General features: G+C 57.1%; 1 protein-coding gene across 2 annotated transcripts in view; it reads right to left on the bottom strand.

The window, feature by feature from the left end:
- Positions 1 to 18,236, bottom strand: part of SCUBE1 (signal peptide, CUB domain and EGF like domain containing 1) — a 135,034-nt gene that overhangs the window by 68,415 nt on the left and 48,383 nt on the right. The gene's annotated exons all lie outside the window — the stretch shown is intronic.

Below are 18,236 nucleotides of genomic sequence, written 5' to 3'. Positions count from 1 at the left end.
TCCTGGTCTTCAGGGGCCCAGTGCCAGTCAGGCCAGGCTGCCCGCCAGGTTGAATCTAAATTCGATCCAACCCATTCAAATCCAATTACATTCTACAAACCCGAATCCAGTGTCTCCTTGGTGCCCAGGATGGGGCGGGGAGCAATGAGGAGACAGACGCTTTGCTGCCACATCGTCAGGTCCAAATTTGGACTCTGGCACTTGCTGTGTGACCTTGGGCAATCACTTCACCTCTCTAAGCCTGTTTCCACCTGTGTAAAAAGTGAGCCGTTGTAGGCCCTGCCTCCTAGGTGCTCACTCAATGTGCACTCCCCTCCCCCAGCCAGTGAGGCTGGCTAAGGGTGCAGGTAAGGACTCGCAGGACTTCGTCCTGGGCAGGGGAGCCATGGAAAGGCCGTAAAGAGGGCAGTGATGCACTCGTATGTTAGACAGAACTCTGGATGCTGCATGGAAGGCGGCCTGCAGGGCCAAGACTGCAGGCCAGAAGCCGGAGGCTGTTGCTATCACCCTGAGAGGGACAAAGGAGCCTAGATTTGGGATGCATTTAAGAGCTCTTTTCTCTGAATTTCCCAGAAGACATGATGTAGGGACTTGGGCTCTGACCACCCTCTCATTTACTTTAACCTGCACCATAAGTCTGAGAAGTAGGTGTTGCCTACTTCACAAGCAAGCACATGGAGGCTGGATTAGGGTCAAGGGGGAAGACGTGCCAGGGCGACACTGTGTGCTCACGCAGGGATAGGGCCTTGGGCCACATCGTCCTCCCTCAGGTGCCCAGTGCTTCCTCTCGATGGGCCCCCTCCCCAGATCCTTGCCTTCTCTAGGCCCTGTGGCAGGCCCCGGCAGTCCTTCCCACCCCAGGCCTATTTTTCCCAAGGCCTTCTCTCATTTCTGGATACTCCACTAGAGCATGCACAGAGGTAAACGATGGCAGAATCTGCCTGCCTCAAACCAGTGTGCACATCTCATCTTCTGCAAAGCAAAGTTCATGGACGCACCTAAAGCAGGGCAGCAGGAGGTGGGCCCAATCTGTTTTACTTAGGTGTCACCCTGGCCAGGGATAACAAAGCCAGAATGTGTGCCTCCCAAGGGTCGTTGCTATGGTGACTCCATCAATAACATCATTTTCGAATCCATGTCCCTTAAACACACGGAAGGGAAGGCAAGCTGGGAACTGCAGAGCAGGGAGAAAAGAACAATTACCTTTCTCTGCCCTCCCCGCATTGCGGAGGAAAGCATTCCCTCCCCTTCTACCTCATCAATAGAAACTATGGAGCCCAGAACAAGGCTGGAACCTGCGGGATGATGGGACAAGGCCGCTGCCTTCCCCAACCCAGACTCCAGGCAAGGAAAGACAAATATGGGCTCCCAATGTTTGGACAGGGGCTTAAGAAACACCAGAAATGTCCTGCCTCAGGGAAGGCGCAGGAACAGCAGCAGGAGGGGCCTGTGGGAGAGGTGACGGTGACAACAGCCATGCTCCTCTGCCTAGAGCTGCCTGTGTGTCGAGCTGCACCATGTGCTTTAGATACGTTTTCTCACTAGTTCTCCCCACAAACCTGGCAGGGCTGTTCTGGCTGGTATTATCCCCGTCTAACAGATGGGCCTCAAGGCCTGCAGTGGCCCGATGTAACAGAGACTCTCTGCTGTCACCTGCACAGCCTACCCTCCCTTCTCACCTTAGCACCTTTGGGAACGTAGTTCCTTCTGCCAGGGACACACTCCCTCCCTCCCTCCTTTGAATGGTGACTTCTGACTAGTCATTTGAGATTCTGTTTGGATGTCACCTCTTTTAGGAAGCCCTCCTTGTTTCCACCCACGCCCTAAATCCCTAAACTGGATTAGGAGCCTGGCCTGGGCCTCCATGGCCCCCTGTACTGCCCCCTCTCAGAGCACCACCACACTAACTGTAACTACTGAGTCTGCACTGTCTCCCCCACCAGACAGCTCCTCGAGGGGACATGGCCCAAGTTTGAGTCACCTCTTTGCCCTGGTCACCTCCATGCCCTGTATAGCGCCTAGCCCTGAGAGAAGGGCCAAGACATGTTCACTGAACCCAACCGTGCAGTGAGGGGCCTGGGCTCAGCCACTCTGGGCTTTGGACTCTGCATCAGAATAGGGGCCAGCACTCAGGCAACAGGAGTGCGTCTGTCTGCAGGCCCAGGCCTGGCTGCCGCCTGCCCGCCTGTCCGGCTCCACGTCGATCCCCTAATTACACTCTAACAGCATCTCTGACTGGATGGTGCTCCAAGAGCCTCTCATTATGAGGCCTGGGCCTTAGCAGAAACACAGGGCTCTGCCTTCCATCCTGCATCCCCAAAATTACATCCTCCTGGGGAATTCCAGGCCTGGCCAGAGCACCAGCAGTCTGCTGCCCCAGATTAGACCCCTACCTGATCAGAAGCTGAGCCCATCCCCAGCTATATCACTAGGGGCAGCCCCACCTGGGAAATGGGAGTGATTAAGACTGTGGGCTTCCACTTATCCAGAGCTACTCAGTGCCAGGCCCCATGCCGGGCTCTCTGCATGAGTCCCTAATCGAACATTGCCACAACTCTGAGTGCCAGGTAGCATCAGCAGGCCCACCTGAGAGGTGTGGATGCTCAGGCTCAGAGAGAGGTCTCCTGACCTGTGTGGAGGAGCAGGGACCCGACCCTCCAGTGGCCACTCCAACAGCAGGCCCGAAGGGGTCCCAGCCCCTTGGCCAAAGGCTGACCTCATACCCCGCCTGCCCTGGTGCCTACCCAGCTGCCTTGGTGGCCCTCAAGGGAACTTTGCCCCACTCCCTGTCCTTGCCAGTGTCTCACTGCCCTGTCAGCCTGAACTTCTCCTCACCGACCCCAACACCCCACTCCTAGGCCCTCCGACCACCCCCACCCTTCCTTCAGGCTCTTGGCCCCCTGCAGGGCCCCAGGAGGACTGGCCCTTCTGAGTGTGATCCCTGCCGTCTCTCAGCATGTGCCTCCCAGCTGGTCTAGCCACAAAAGTCCAAACCTTGTGTGATCTGAATCCCAATGCCTTACTCATTCATTTGCTCACACTTGTCGATTCTCTCCATGAATATTTAGGTAGGTCTCCTGTACAACAGGCCTTTCCACAGGACCAGCCCGCTCCTCGCCTGTGCCTCTGTTGCTGCTCTGCTCTCACAGGGTGGCTGGTCAACAGCACGCTGGGTATGAACACAGGGCATGGCTCTGAAAGAAGCTGCCCTGCTTTGAGTTTACATGCAGGCAAGCAGCCAGGATGGTCTGGTTTTCTGGAAAGCTGGAATTGGAAAGGACCTTGGAGAGCATCTAGACGAGCCTCTCCTTCTCCACTGAGGAGGCTGAAGCTCACAGGACAGCAATTACCCTGAGTCATGCAGCAGTCAGCACAGGTCCAAACATAACCTTTTGACTCCCAACGCCCCGGCTCTTGAGCTCAGCGTTCTTTCTGTCACATCAGGAGGCGGCACACAAGGCACTGCTGCCCTTGTTCGGAGGCTGTCAACTGGCCATTAAGCTCACCCATTCAAGCACTCACACTCATTCTATAAACCTTTGCTGAGTACCGCTTGTGTGTAGGCCCTGTGCTGAGGCTGCGAGCAGGGCAGCTGGGGCGCCCACCCCTCACAGGTGGATTCTCAGCTGAGACCAAGTCCACTGCCATGGCTGCGCACTGGTGGGCAGGCACGGTGTACACAGACAGAAGGATGGGTGGACGGAGAGCTGAGGCTGTGGCTGGCTCCTGGCACCCCAGATAAGAGCAGAGGAGGTGGGTTGGGCCTGCCTTCTTGGAAAGCAGGGATGGACATCAGCCTCTCTTCAGGCCCCCAGCCCTGGGGCCTGGACCCATCCTGGCACTGGGAGCCCCTGGAAAGCTGCCTCTTTGGGATGGGAGGGAGCCTGTCTGACAGCTGTGAGGACCATGCGGCAGTCTGTGCAGACACGCATGGACAAACATTTGCAGAGCTGCGGACTGCCAGTCCTCCTCCTGAGGGAGGGTCAGCATGGCTGAGGTGGGGCAGGCCTGGTTTCACCACATCGGCTTCACACATCCAGTCCTGCCAGTTCTAAGGTGTGTGGCCCTGGGACTTGCTCAGTTTCCTCCTCTGTGAAGCAGGAGACTAAAATGCTCTTTTGTAAGATCATTAAAGGGCAGTAAAGGGGTGATGGCTCCAGCTAAGGCTCAGGACACAGACGCAGACGGTGCTCAGCACAGGCTGGCCTGTGCCCCCGCCCCCACTGGCTGGCTCAGCAGTGCTGGTCCCTTCAGAGCCGCTCCTGACCTGGCCCTGCCTCCTCTGTTCCCTCCCAGGGCTGACCCTCCCTCCTCTCCCTGCCTCCTGAAGTTCCCCAGATGATCACTAGGCGTCACCACAAGCACGCGAGGCCTCTGTGAGGCGCAGGCTGCTGGGGCCAGAGGCCTGGGGAGGCCCAAATTTAAACTCCGCTGAGGCCCGGGGGGCTGGAGGCGTCCGTCCCTCCCCAGGGCTGTCAGATCTGGGTTTCAGATAAACAACAGGTGCTTCCTGAGTATAAGTATGTCCAAAAAGTTGCATGGGTCACACTTGTATTTTAAAAAAAATTCGTCACTTATCTGAAATCCAAACTTAAATGAGTGTCCTGTATTTTATCCAGCTACCCTATCCCTCCCTCCACAGGGACCCTAAAGGAAGCCATGGGGGGCAGACAACTCACACAGGCTCCAGGCCACGGTCTGGCTGTGACCAGGGAACAAGTCTGTTTCTCCTGTCTTATGGGTGATCAGACAGAGGGAGCCCAGGTGCAGCAGGGGCCGACGTGTCTGCCTCATGAGTGTTCGCACAACAGCCCTCGGGGATCCGGAAGGAGAAGCTAACAAGAACTGAGAACACACGAGCAAAAGATTCTCCGAGGACACGAACAGCTCCCTGGCGCCACACCGGCGCCTCTCCCCTCTGTCCACCAGGCGCTGTGGGAAAGAGCACGGGCTCTCGACCTGCAATGCCCTGGGCTCTGACCTGGCTCCGGCCCAAACCAGCTGTGCTGCTGCCCTCCCTGCCCCTCGTTCTCTCCTTTGCACAACAGACTGGCAGCTGTTACTTCCCAGGGTCCTGTGACGATTAAAGGGGACCAAGGGCTTGGTACACAGTAGGAACTCAATAAATGTTGAGTACCTTTCCCTTTCCGGAGAGCTCGTGTCAGCGGCAGGTACAACCACCTCTGGGAACTTATGCCGATCCCCACTGTTTATTCTAACTCCAACAGGCTGCTGAGTCGTCACTTCATTCGTAAGCAAGCTTGAGGGCACACACCGCGTCAGCTACTGCGACAGGCCCTGGGGAACACGGGGTCAGGGTTCGAGGCAGCAGGGAAGAAAGGCATTCCAGCTGAGGAGTCAGCTCACGCAGAGGCACGGGGGCATGAGTCCGAGGCGGGGTCTTGGGACTTCTCACCAACTTGGGCTATCCTGCCGGAGAGGCCTCGGCAGACCTGCAGGTTGGATGCAGCTGCGGGAGCAGCCCTGGTGCCACCAGTGGCAGCGGCACCAGCCAAACCACAGCACCCAGGCAAGGCCTCCTGGCGCTGTGCAAGCTGCTCAGCACCGGCACGGGGTTTCACCACCACAGTCTGGGCATCATCTCCTTTGGCGAGGAGGCCAATCCCCTTTGCGTCCATTCAGCACGTCTCCTCTGCACCCTGCCCCGTGTTGGATCCAGGCCCCTAAGAGAGAGCTGAGCCACCAGGAGCCACGCAGTGCACTATGCAGAGGGAGATGTGCCTGCCTAAGAGTCAGAGATGGCTTCACAGAGCAGGGGAAAGCGAGCTGGGTTTTGAAAGACGATGAAGAGTTCTTCAGGGAGTGAGGGGAATGGGGACTCGCATTCGAGGCGGAGGAAATAGCACACGCCAAGGGCCACAGTGGGTGAAGGCACATGTCACAGGGCTCCCTGGTCCCAGGGAGCACAGATGGCAGGTTGGGAGGTGCTGCACTGTGGGAGGCATTGGGAGGCAGTGAAGGCAGAGGTTCTGGTGCAAGAGAGACAGAGTTTGTGTGGCTGCTCACGACACGTGCAGACAGCATGGAGAGGAGCCCGGGGAAGGTCCTGAGTGGGGAAGGACAGGGCGAGAGGGCTGGGTAGGACAGTGGCTGGCTGCCGTCAGCAGGCCAGCTGGGACAGCGAGACCTGGGAGGCAGCTGCTGCACTAACTCAGTAAAAGGGCAGCAGCCTGGCCCCAGGTGGAGGTGGAGAGCAGGGCCGCTGGGCCACAGGGGGCTCCAGGCTGCAATGCAACCCCTGCTCCTGCCTCCTCCATCCGTTTGTTCCTTCAGTATCTTTGGTCCTAGGAGTTGGTTAGACCTGGGTTCAAATCTTGACTATGCTACTTACTCACTATGGACAAATCTCTTTGATTCTCAGCCTTCATTTTCTCACCTGCAAAATGGGGATAACAGTAGCTACATAACAGATTGTTCTCAGGACCTGATTACTAGTGTCAAAATCTGGGCACAGTGCTTGGCACATGGTGATGTCCAGTGACAGCTGAGAGTTTTACTGACCCCAGGGCCAGGCACTCCACTAGGGCCATGGTGTGTATATATTCTCTCATTTTAATCCTCATGGACAATTCTATAATGAAAGATATTAACATTTGCCCCATTTGACAGGTAAGAGACTCCAGGACTTGTAGCCTAGAAGGGAGCCAGCTACCTCTTGGTCTGGTGCTCACTTTCTGCCCTGCAGTGTCCACTCTGGGAGGACTAAGGCTTCTGTGGCATAGGGGAAATGCTTGCAGTAAGGACCAGGGGTCCTGGGCAGGGCTGCCTGGCTGGAGGCCAGGCCAGGAGAAGGGCGTGAAGCTGGGCTCACCAGCCAAAGGAGTTGTTTATGGGGTGGGAGGCTCATAAAAAATAATGGGCTGGATTTATTGTCCCCGCCATGAGGGCTGTTCCAGACTGCACAGGGCCGGGACAGGCCTTCTCCAGCAGCACCATAAATCTTCCCACTAAATGAGAGAGCTGTTTATTCTCCTGCCCACCTGGCGTGCAGCAGGCGGGCAACGAGGAGAACCTGCACACCACGAGTCCCGCCCCTGCACTCCAGCTTGGCTGGTCTGCCCCAGAGAGCAGCCGAACACAGGGGGCAGCCCTGAGGCTGGGGTGGGATTCTCAGGTGTGGCCATACCATCTCCCCTCATTTAAAACAACAAGTTCCCAGCCACATGCACCCACAGGGTCTAGCACCCAGCCAATGACAGAAAGTCCCTCAGGTCAAGGCCGGGCCCAGATCCCACGATGTGGGAATCAGACCTGGGGGCCGTCAGGAGGACGCCCGCCAGGAGCACTGATAGGATCCTGAGCCCTCTGTGGCTGCTCGGGAGGGACTGTGGCTCTGTCCACAGGCTCGTTTATCTGAGTCTGGAGGAGGGTGGAACTAGCTTTGGCATCAGAAATCTGCCCCCCAATGCCGAGCACTGCCCCCCAGCGAGGCCCGGCTTAGTTCCCCTCCTGCGATGGGGATGGCAGTGCTCACCCGCAGTACTTCCCAGGGTAGTGGAGACTGTCACAGTGATCCTGAATGGGGATGGGTCTGGTGAGGACACCTGCTGGCTGAGAGGGGGAGGGCAGGGGTGCGGGGTGAAGGGCAGTGTCCAGTCTGCCTGCAGGCCAAGGGCAAGTGAGACCAGGAGCAACAGGATGTGAGACAAAGACCGGAGGAGGTCAAGGACCAGCCTGGAGGAGCGTGGGGAAGGCCCAGGGCCAAGGCTGGGACGGGGCAGAGGGCTGCTGCCCCCGGAGGCTGCTCCTGCAGTGAGACCCTCTGGCCCTCTGCCCTGACGCAAGTCCAGGGGTCTGCACCGGAACACTCCCCAGTGCCCTTTGCCACGGGGCCCCAGCCGGTCCTGAGGTGGCGTGGGCTTTGAGCAGAGGGCTCAGGTCCCAAGGGCATGGCATGCGTGGCCTCCTTTAAGGCTCTGGCACAGCTGGCTCGAGTGGGTGTGGCCTGTGGGGCCCTGCTCCACCCACTCAGGAGTCTGGTTGGAAGGAAGCCCCCCACTCAGCAGGCACGCAGTCTTTGCTGAGGGAGCGAGGCAGCACCTCCCACCTCCCACCTCCCACCTCCCACAGCCCCGGGACCCCTCTGCCGGCGCCTTCCACACACTGTCCAGGCAGCACCTGTCTTCCGGCGGTCTGCGGGTTCTGGGAGGACCTGACCTGGCACAGAGGTGGGCTTCAGAGGGCTGCCCACCGAGTGGGATGGAGGAGCCCAGCCTGGTCACATGGTCCTTGAGCGCAGCATGGATGGCAGAGTGCTGCTGTCCCCAAGCCCTGGGGACACATGCAGGGAGACCAGAAACTCCACTCAAGTGTCCCAAGCCCCTGACCAAGCCCCAGATTTCTGAGCTTTTCTTCATGCCGGTCAACTCTCAGTGGTTTACTCAGGCCCCAGGGGGGTTCAGGCCTGGGCCAGCTGACCAGGCGAGAGAGGGTGGGCACCTGCACTGCGCACAGCTGCTCCCGGACACCTGTCATGGCACTGGGTGCCGGTGCCGAGCAAGACCTGTACTTTCAGCCTCATGAAAAGCAGAGCCTGCTTTGAGCCTCCAGCCTCCACTGCAGGGCTCCTTATTCTGAAAAGAACAAGGCCCCGCCTTGTCCAGAGCCAATCGGCACTGAAACAGTCCACCCCTACGTGATGCCGGCGACAGGCCCCTCCAAAGCGTAAACCAGAGGCAGACAGGGCCCTGCAGAAAGTCCTGCCGGCCCCACCTCTCACCTTCCCCCAGCCATCCTCCTGTCACCTTCCCCTCAGCCATCCTCCTGTCACCTTCCCCTCAGCCATCCTCCTGTCACCTTCCCCTCAGCCATCCTCCTGTCACCTTCCCCTCAGCCATGCTCCTGTCACCTTCCCCTCAGCCATCCTCCTGTCATTTTCCCCTCAGCCATCCTCCCGTCACCTTCCCCTTATCCTCGTGTCACCTTCCCCTCAGCTACCCTGTCACCTTCCCCTCAGCCATCCTCCTGTCACCTTCCCCTCAGCCATCCTCCTGTCACCTTCCCCTCAGCCATCCTGTCACCTTCCCCTCATCTTCCTGTCACCTTCCCCTCAGCCATCCTCCTGTCATTTTCCTCTCAGCCATCCTCCCGTCACCTTCCCCTTATCCTCCTGTCACCTTCCCCTTATCCTCCTGTCACCTTCTCCTCAGCCATCCTGTCACCTTCCCCTCAGCCATCCTGTCACCTTCCCCTCAGCCATCCTGTCACCTTCCCCTCATACTCCTGTCACCTTCTCCTCATGCTCCTGTCATCTTCCCCTCAGTCATTTCCTGTCACTTTCCCCTCAGCCATCCTCCTGTCACCTTCTCAGCCATCCTCCTGTCACCTTCTCCTCAGCCATCTCCTGTCAGCTTTCCCCTCAAACTCCTGTCACCTTCCCCTCAGCCATCCTGTCACCTTCTCCTCAGCCATCTCCTGTCAGCTTTCCCCTCAAACTCCTATCACCTTCTCCTTCAGCCATCCTCCTGTCACCTTCCCCTTATCCTCCTGACACCTTCTCCTCAGCCATCTCCTGTCACCTTCCCCTCAGCCATCCTGTCACCTTCCCCTCAGTCATACTCCTGTCACCTTCCCCCTCAGCCATGCTCCTCTCCACCCACATGCCCCCTGGTGAGTTCCAGACCCCAATGGCTGTCAGTGCCACCTCCCAGCAAACTGCTTCATCACCCTGTCCAACCCAAGGTGGGTGGAGATCTTCCCAAAACATGGATGGCCCCCATCCTCAGGAACGACAAGGTGTCCTGTCGTTCACAGCACAGTCCAAACTCCTGCTAACCAGTTTCCCGACCCCCTCACTTCCGCCAGCTTAGGGCCTGGTTTCAGCCTCCAGGACCCACTCTCTCCAACAGACAGAGGCCGCTGGGACACCGACTCTTTCCAAGCGGAACAAAGCTGGACTCTTAGACGCCAGAGGCGAGAGGCCAGGCCGGCCGGAGGGCGCAGGCAGTGAAGCCGCTGGATGACCTCAGGGTGGAAGGAAGAGAAGGGAGCTGGGGCGCAGGGGCAGAGGCCCAGGGGCTGGGCCAGGCTGGCAGTAAAATCAAAAGCAGCCGCACAGGAAAGCGTCAGCGGGGAGGGCTCAAACCCGCGTGCCCCTCCGCCTCCGCGCCTGGACAGGCACGCCTGAGGCTCCGCGGCCCCGCATCGGGCGGCGCTGCAGGGTGGTGGCGTCTGAGGGCCCCCCACTCAGACGCCTTCCCCCAGCTCGGCCGAGGGCTCTGCATTTGTTCGTGCCACGGCACCTCCGTCTGGAGTTTCTGCCCTCTGTCTTCACAGCCCCACTCCAGCTGCTCCTCAAGGTCAGCGGCCTCCAATCCACTACTTTCCACCAAGGTCGGAGCCCAGATGACCCTGCCAGCCTCCTGCCCTCTCCTTCCCACCACAGCCCCTGCTGCCAGCCAATCTCCGCCCCAATGCCCCCAAAGCTCCACGCCACGCTGGCCCCTCTGCCTGCTGACTGCCCATCGACTCGCCACTCATTGGCCACCTCAGAGGCCACCTGCTCTCAGGGGCTTCTCGGACCCCTCCCCACCCACCCAGGCTCCCAGCCCCCAGGCAGAGCTAAGTTCCCTCTGACCTGAACAGGCCGCCGGCCGAGCCCCTGCTGCTCAGGGCCCACGCTGACTGCCCAGGAGGCTACACCATGCCATGCCATGTCCAGGGCCCAGACTGTGGCACTGCAACCCCAACCCAGGTTGACCAGCACACTGGGCGAGGAAGCCTCTCCTCTCTTTAGAACTCGGTTTCCATGCCTGACCAAAGAAGGGGTGGACCATGGGATGGCTGTGGTTCCTTTAAACTCTGAGAGGCAGCCACAGGAGGTGGTCATGATTTCAACCCAGACAAACTGGGGCCCAGCCCCAGCACTGCCCCTATGGGCCAGGTGACCCTGGGCACGTTATCTGCCTCTGTTATTTGCCATCTGCACAGGGGAGTAGCTAGTATCTACCTCCTACGGGTCAAGGGATTAAACGCGGTAATATTACGGTGACCATATGTCTCCGTTTGTCTGGGATAGTCCCAGTTTATACCTGCCGCCCTGGCACAATTAACAGTGCCTCCTTCACTCTCAAAAATATTCTGGTTTAGACATTAACTTATACAGTCCCCCTAGTTAAGACAGGTAAAGTGCTCGTCCTGAGCCTGGCAGAGTGTTCAGTGAGTCCATCATTACTGAAATACTAGTTCTTGACCGCAGAGGCGGTTCTGTGACTCCACAGCAATGAAGGGCACAGAACCACACGCACACACGGCACCAACGTCAGCTTCCTGCTGTCAGTGCTGTTCTCTGGTGATGTAAGGCGCGACTGCTGGGGGAGACCGGGTGAAGGGTACGCGGGACCGCTCTTTACTCTGTTTGCATTTTCTTACGGATCTCTAATTATTTCAAAATAAGAAGTTAAAAAAATCCTATTGTTTTGTCTCCAGTTACACTTGAGTATTTACGCTTACAAACTTACAAACAAAATGAAGAAATCCTAAAAATACTTCATGCAGCATTCATGTAATAAACAAAATAATTAATTCTAATTTACCCAGAGATCATCTTTGCACAATCCAATCATGCAGAGTATACCTATAAACTCGGAAATAAGTGAAAACAGCTCCCAGGGGGCAAACAGCTGTTGCAAACGTCAAGTATTTTACCAACTGGCCAGGAGCCCTCAGTCCCTGACCCGCGTGTGCACGTGGAACCGTGTCCGTGAGACAGTGGCAGAGAACCGCCAACAGCAGCAATATCAGAAGAGAAGAGTTACTTTTGGCAAAGGTCTGGGGACATTCAGCATGGCACAAACATTAACAAGTGTTCTCTGGCCCTAAAGGAGTGGCTGTCTTGATAACTGAGTTTGTACCAAAAATCGGGAATTGTAGGGAAAAGAGGCCAGGCTGGCGCAGGCTGTTCCCCTGAAGAGAGAAGGGAAGTGAGTGAGGCATTTCAGAAAATTCCCACCACAAAATGTCTTTTGAACTCCTGGTGCTTAAAGAGGCACACTTGCTATCTGGAACGCTGACAGTGTGGAACCGCAGGGGTTGCCAGTCGAGGAGGCATCTCTGCTGTCCCTCAGGGCCTCTCTCGGATCTCACCCCACCTGGCTGGCTATGCAAAGGGGGTCCAAGCCATGTCGGAACCCTCCACGTAGTTTGCTCAGGCTCCAGGGCCAGACCACCAGAGCACGGGTTCCGCCATGCCACTGGCTGCACAACTTTGGGCAAGTTCCCTAATCTCTGTGTGTCTTGGTTTCTTAATCTGTAAAATGGAATCACTGTAAGGATGCAACATGGTAATGCATGAAAAGTGCTCAGTAACAGTGCCTGGCATGCTGTAAGCACACCATAAATGCAGCTCTCGCTATCATTATCATTACTTTTCTATTCCTGGCCCCCTCCTCTGATTTTGGCTGGAACCAGTGTCATCCTTGACGCCAAGTCTTGAGCTTTGTGAACGCGGCCCCGAGTACGACATGGAATGCAGTGGTGGGAGGGCAATGTGGTTTCCTAGCATGTTTTACATGTGCACTTAAACAGGCTCAGAAGGACATTAAACGGAAGGTTAAATGCACTCAGGTAAACCCACGGTGCCTCTGCTGAGAGACTGCCAGCCTGGCATCTGCTCTGCACAGGCCTCAGCCTTGCAGGGCAGATGCTCAGCTGCCCTGTGGCCTGCTCTAGAGAATGAAACATGGGCAAGGAGGCAGCACAGCAGGGCTTCAGTGTGCCATCAACCATGCAGCAGCCTGGTCTCTGCCAGGCGGCTCCACAGAGCCTCTGGCTCCCTGTCACTCGGCCAGCGCCTGGTCCACACCACACCATCCACTAGCACATGCTGACCAGGAATCTGCCTGCACAACCCAAGGATGCAGAGTGCCCAGGCCCAGGGAGCCACTGAGAGCTGAGCATAGTTCTCCTTTCTCCCTTGGTCCTTTCTGAAGGGCCCCATGTCAGCACAAGATGCACACAGCGAAGTAGTCTCGGCCCCCGGGGAGTTCCCAAGCTGCAAGGACACAGGCACCAGGAAGAAAACTGCTTTCCGGAGCCTGCAGCCAGCAACAACAGGCGGCGGGGACAGAGGTGGCCACCAGAGCCTGACAAGTCTCCCTGGGGTAGCTCAGGACAGGCTGTGCCACACTGGGCGCTCTCACTGAGGGCTGAGGGGGGCCCTGTCAGTAGACAGGGTGGGGTGGGGCACCTCAGATCTGGGGAGCAGTGTGAGCAGATAGAGGGCTGGCACACGGCTTGAACCTCTGCAGGGAGGATAGGGGAGGGGCCCTCCTGGAGAGCAGGGCCCTGTGTGACCTCTGCAGCCCAGGAAGGACAGGTCGGGGGTGCTAATGAGCTTGTGTGGGATGAACAAGTGAGGCCAGTCATCTGGACGAGCCCTACGTGTCGGCATGTGCCACCCTGCGCATGAATAAGCCCAGGTGCAAGGGCCACCAGCTCCCCTCTTGGAAGTGAGTTCCTTGGGGATGAGGCCTGACTCCTGAGCTCCCCTCCCCCCTCAGTGGAAGCTGAGGTTGCAGCTAGCACCCAGCACGCGTCAGCAGAGCCTTGCTCAGTGTGCATCCAGGCCCGGTCTGCTGCTGGCTTGCTCTGGGGCCCTGGGGGAGGCTCTGCCTTCTCCTGCCGGTTCCTCATCTGTGATAAATAACAATAAAAGCCCACCTTTACTGAATGACCTTTCAACCCTATGAAGTAGTGCCAGGCACAGAGAGGTTGACTTACTCAAGGTCACACAGATAATGAGGGTGGAGCTGAATTCCAGCCTAGGCAGCTGGGCCCCAGAACCTGTGCTCTTAATCAAGGTGTAACCCAGAGTCGACAAGAAGACCAGAGGTGTCTAAGGCCCCCAGAGCTCAGCTTTGACACATGCAGCCCCGAAGCCCTCTTGTGAGTCTGTGGGGACAACGCAATGTTTCCTCTCACTCCAGTGCCTTCCACCACTGCCGCATTCAGCCCAGAGTGGGCGTTTGGTGAGGCTTCAGAGCACAGCTGTGCAGGACAGCTGACCGCGTTGAGGGACACAGACACTTCACACCCACCCCCACGGGCAACAGTGGTGGTGCAGGACCAGTGCCCACGAGAGCAGCAATCTGTTGTCAGGAGATTGCTCTCATTCCATCTCTGCTGTTCAGATGAGGACATGAGAGCCCCTAGAAGCCCCAGACCTTCCCTCCAGAGGGTTTTTTCTCAGCTCATTATTATAATATGGTAACTCCTAGGACCCTTATTTAGCATCTGATCCCTTTTCTAGACTGAAAGCTTCACAGGGGACCATGCCCGCCTTTGCTTACACTGGGATCCCAGGGACTGGCCCGGCACCTGGCACATGAATGAATGATCACATAGTTGGTAAGGTCTACGCCTTTTAGAGCACCTTCTCCTCCCTAAGTCTCTTCTGCTTGGACTGAAAGAACTCTACCTGGGGAAGAAGGGGAAAAGGTCCTCCAGGAGGCAACATCTTCCTGGAGCAGAGACAGGACATAAGGTAAAGAAAACACAGCAAGCACAGGAGAGGGAGGGAGCATGATGGTGCTGGCTCCCCAGCAGCCCGTCCACTCTGGGACTGGAGAGGACCCTGGGTGGCATGACCATGATGCGGGGCAGCAGAGGCTGTGACTGGTCTAGAGCGTCTGCCCGGGGGTCGTGGGGCAGAGGAGCAACTATTTTTGCTTGCTGGGCCAGAGGCTGAGAGGGAGGCGAGTGTGAACTGTCATAGTGACAGAACCAGCGCCCGGAAATGCTGAGTAGCGGGAGACAGGCCACAGATCCCAACAACTCTGGCTCCCAGTGTTGGGACAGGGGAACAGCCTGTGTCCCCAAACCACGCCTGAGTTCTAAAGACCTGAAGAAGCTGCCTACGTGAGTTGCCACCCTAGGGTAGGCAATGTACTCAACTGCTTCAAAGCATTTCCCCTAACAGATCCCCCACTGGCCTGGGAGGGATTACTGGTCCCCATTTGCACACGAAGAGACCCAGACAGGCAGGAGTGACTGTGCAGAGGCCACATGGCCGGTGGAGACGGAGAATGGCTGAGGATCTACAACTCCCCACTGCGGCCTGGCCAGATCCACATGCCTTGGGCCAGGGTTTGCACTGGAGCTGGGAAGCGGGGCCATTCAGAAAAGCTGAGCCCCACAGCCTTGTTTTTTAGCTAGGAGCCTGAACTGACCTGGGCTGACCTTGCTCGTGCATCTAGCCCCCTCTAACCGAAATCAGCCTGTGTGCTAGTCTCCCTGCTCAGGGGAGGCTCCAAAGAGCTGACAGGCATTAGGAAGAGTCAAGTGACACAGGAATCTGTTTTGCCAAATGGCTCTGGACCCATCAGCCCTTCCAGGAGCCACGGGGATCAGAGGCTACTCAGGTACAAAATAGGCTGGGTCTCAGAACCCCAGACAAGCTCTGATTTTGAGCTGTAACAATCATTACTGTGGTTGTCACACAATTGTGGCGGGCAGTTGTGCAACAACTGAATGAGACTCATAGAGGGGGGCCACTTGTCCAGTCACCCAGGCTCCCATCTCCACCCACGGGCATCAACGGACAGCCGGCCTCTTCTTCAGTCCTTCCGCACAGCCTTGGGAAAGCCTGGAAATGCTACCCCTCATCCTTCGGAAGGTGTCCAAGAAGTCATCTGCTGCTTTTTAGATTGATGCATTGCCCAGATTTAAAAATCCTAACAGGAGACGGGACTTCTTTAATCAAGGTGCTGGTTAACACAGATTGGGGGTGAGGACCCCAAATTTGTATTCTGGTTAAATCTGGATTCCTGGCTTCACTTAAAAATTAGGATCTGGCCACCCAGGGCCTTTGGGTGGGGTGAGGCTCATGAATTCAAGGCTCTACTGCACAATTAACTTGAGGCCCAGCGCCTGAAGTATCCGAGTTCCCCTAGAAGTCCTCCACTCTCCCCTCCAGCATCCTTTTCAACCTCTGCCTAACCAGCTTCCCGTGGCTGCCCTCCACACAAAATCTGAACTCCTGCCCAGGGTCCACCAGCCTCACGGGGTCTTGCCTCTGCTAAGCTCCCCTCAACCTGGGCTCCTTGTCCCCTTGGCTCTCTGTGCTCCACCACCTCATCCTTCATTCTGCTTTTCACATGAGCCTGGTCCACTCCCACCTCAGGGCCTTTGCACATACTCTGCCTGGAACACTGTCCCCAACTCCTCCCACAACCACTCTTGCTGTTTGTTCAGTTTCAGCTCATGTGTGGCTTCCTTAAAGAGGCCTTCTGCTCAGGCCTATTCCTGTCCTTTCCACCACCCTATTTCTTTCCTTACTGGCCTTATCATGTTACAGCTAGTGCCCTGGGCTGGAATCCTGACTCTGTCACTTCCCCATGGTGTGACCTTGGGCAGGTCCCCTAACTTGCAAGGGTTCTAATACCCCCACCTCACCAGGCTGCCGTGAGGGCCCGTGTGTGGCTCAGAGTAAGTGCACAGTCCCACAGCAGTCACCGTCACTGCTTCCCATGTCATCATCTCCCCAACCCCATTCCTTTGGCTGATGCAGACATTTGCTCTGTAACATCCTTAGTACAGTGAATGCTTCCAGGCCAAACCAGGAGCCTATTACAAAGGGACACAGTTGCCATCTTGCAGTGTGCTGGCTTCCCCTTCCTGTGCAGCCTCCTTTCAACCAGGGGCCTCACAACTTCTCCTGGAGCCCTGGTTGGGGGAATACCATTTATCAAAAGAACAGAGCACATGCAAGCTGGCTGAAAAAGAGGCTCAGGCCACCCTGGCCTTAGGACTCCACGGCTTCCTCAGGGCAGCTGCCCTGTAAAACCTCCTCTCCTTGGTGCAAGCAGGACCGCCCTCCCACCACACTCACTCACTCTCCTCCCCATAAATCAGCTTCTTATAAAACTTGATTTGGGCCCAGGGTCCTCATCTTGGGCAGTCGACCCCGCAGCCCCACAGCTGGGAGGTCTCCTAAGGCACAAGCTGAGCTGCCTGTGTGGGCTGCTGTGGAAATCTGGATGGTGTGACTCGAGCAAGCCCCCAGGAACCTTGGAGCGTGGCCTTCATGTCCCTGGGGACACGGCAGTGCTGGGGCCATCAGGCCCGCTTGTCTTGGAGGAAACTGCCTAAAAGAACACTAACAATTCTAAGGAGTCTGGTAAAGGAGTTCTGCTTAATTATCCTGGGTTTTGTACTTGTTAAATGTTTTTCTCTTTTATTTCTCAGGAAATGCTTTCAAATAACATCATGCCCAGGACCCCCAGGTCTCACCTCACACCTTCGTTAGCTTTAGCGTATGCTGGGCACTTCATACCCAGGATCTCCTTCCATCCTCCAGAGCCCCTGCCAGGTCAACTCCACAGCCCACTTTGTGGATGAAGAAGCTGAGGTTCAGAGTATCGGGGCTGCTGAGGAAGGGCTCCCAGCCAGGGGGCAGAGCTGGACTCACAGCCAGTCTGGAGCCCAGTTCTTTTCGTTCTCTACCTTTCACTGTGAGCCATTCTCCAGCCTCCCACTAGTGCCCTGGACTGGAGGTGTGGCCCTTAGGGGAAGCCCCTCCACGCTCTTCCAGCACTTCTCCTGTCAAGGTCCGTGAAGGGGGAGGGGCTTAGGCTGGGACCACGGCCATGGGGCTGTTCTGTCCTCCTTCCACATCTATTCCCTTGACCACAAGCATGGCCAGGCCCCAGGAGAGCTGGCCCTCGCCTCTGCCCTCAGCCTGCTCGGCTGCAGCACACAGCCCGCCTTGAGATTCCAGACCTTGCCATTACCTTAAGCAAGATATGCCTCTATGCCTTCGCAGAAGCCATTCCCTCTGCCTGGAAGCCCCTCTCTTCTAAGTACATGAGTCCTGGCTTCTGGACAGCTGTCCTACCTCACAGCCCTGCTGCCTTGGACCCAAACTCTGATCACCACTGCTCTGACACCAAAAACCTTCACCTGCTGGGCTTGGCTGGAGGCCAGTCTCTGTCCCAGTCTGGGCTGTTCCCAGGCTACCCCAGCACTTGGGCTGGCCAGGAGTGTTTCTGGGTCTCTTTATACTGCCCCAGGCTGACCTGCCCTCCTACCTGGCCTCCAGAGGGCAGCAGGAGCCCGATCACAAGGACCCTCCACTGGCTGATGACCCAGTGAACGTGCAGCAGAGAGTTGCTGGTGCTGCCAGACTCAGTACTGAGAAATTGGCACTCAGCCTGGGCAGGCCTTGAGTCCCCCTTGGGGAAGGGAACCATGGAGAATGGGGCCCCACTCTTCCTGGC

The sequence above is a fragment of the Equus asinus genome, chromosome 4 (assembly GCF_041296235.1).
Source record: "Equus asinus isolate D_3611 breed Donkey chromosome 4, EquAss-T2T_v2, whole genome shotgun sequence".
Lineage (NCBI taxonomy): Eukaryota > Metazoa > Chordata > Mammalia > Perissodactyla > Equidae > Equus > Equus asinus.
This window is presented reverse-complemented; position numbering and strand designations above follow the sequence as displayed.